Here is a 1,140-nt window from a genome sequence, read left to right as displayed (position 1 = left end):
CTCCTGTTCCTGTGTTTTACTCGTGGATATGAAGAGTTAGTGTTACACCAAATGGAAGAGGAATCATTAAAGACCAATCGCTAGTCTTCCTTATTAAATTGGAGATGAAATCGAGCGAGGCTTCTAATTAAACTAGACAAGTCGATCGAAGGATAAATATGTTATTACCTAAGAACATTACATCAGGGAGGAAGCTGTACACAGAGGGAGCCATGTGTTTTAAAGGAGTTGAAGATGTTGTCCAGTGGAATGAGAAATTTTATTTTAGAATGAGACGTGAAGGCTCAGTTCCAGCGCTTGAGAGTTAAATGTTCGCAAGGAAATTCCGAATCAGAAAAGTAAGAAGAGCCAAGAGGGGACATGAGATGTCGTTGGCTGATTCGAGAAAGGAAAAGTGTACGGTTGTCTATAGGTATATCGGTTTAAAGAATGGCGAGAATAAGATTAGGGTCAATCAAGGATAGTATTAGGTAGTTGTGGGTGGAGTCAAAGGAGATTAGCGAAGAGCTAAATGAATATGTCTCCTCAGGAAACAGGTTGTCATGGAGGAATCTGCGATACAGGCTAATAGACAAAAAGGGATTGAGGTTCTCAAGGAGGAGCTGTCAGCAATTTTAGATACTGTGAAAACCAGGATGTCCGTCGGACCCAATCAGATTGATCCCAGGATTCCCTGGGAAGCCAGGAAGGAGAGTGCAGAGCCTTTGACTTTGATCTTTCTATCGTCATTGTCTGTAGAATTAGTGCCAGAAGATTGGAGGATTGCAAATGTTGTTCCCTTATTCAAGAAGGGTAATAGAGACAACCATAGCAATTATAGAGCAGTGCGCCTTATTTCGGTTGTGGGTAAAGTCTTGGAAAGGATTGTAAGAGATATTATTTACAATCATCGAGAAATGAATAAATTGATAAGAGGTAGGCAATACGATTTTGTCAAGTGTAGGTCGTGCCTCATCAAACTTATTGGGGTCTTTGAGCAAGTGACCGAAAAGGTGGATGATGGTAAGGCGACTGATGTGGTGGATATGGATTTCAGAAAGGGGTTTGGCAAATTCGCTACCGTGGCTATTGCATAAAATGCGGAGGAGAGGCTTTGAGAGTGATCGGGCGGTTTGAATCAGAAATTGGCTAGCTGCAAGA

General features: G+C 41.8%; 1 long non-coding RNA gene across 1 annotated transcript in view; it reads left to right on the top strand.

Annotated features, from left to right (window-relative positions):
* The window catches only part of LOC122546377, a 4,405-nt gene that overhangs the window by 1,459 nt on the left and 1,806 nt on the right, over positions 1-1,140 (top strand). The gene's annotated exons all lie outside the window — the stretch shown is intronic.

The sequence above is a fragment of the Chiloscyllium plagiosum genome, unplaced genomic scaffold (genome assembly GCF_004010195.1).
Source record: "Chiloscyllium plagiosum isolate BGI_BamShark_2017 unplaced genomic scaffold, ASM401019v2 scaf_84670, whole genome shotgun sequence".
NCBI lineage: Eukaryota > Metazoa > Chordata > Chondrichthyes > Orectolobiformes > Hemiscylliidae > Chiloscyllium > Chiloscyllium plagiosum.
Note: the sequence above shows the minus strand (reverse complement) of the source record. Positions and strands in the feature narration are given on the sequence as shown.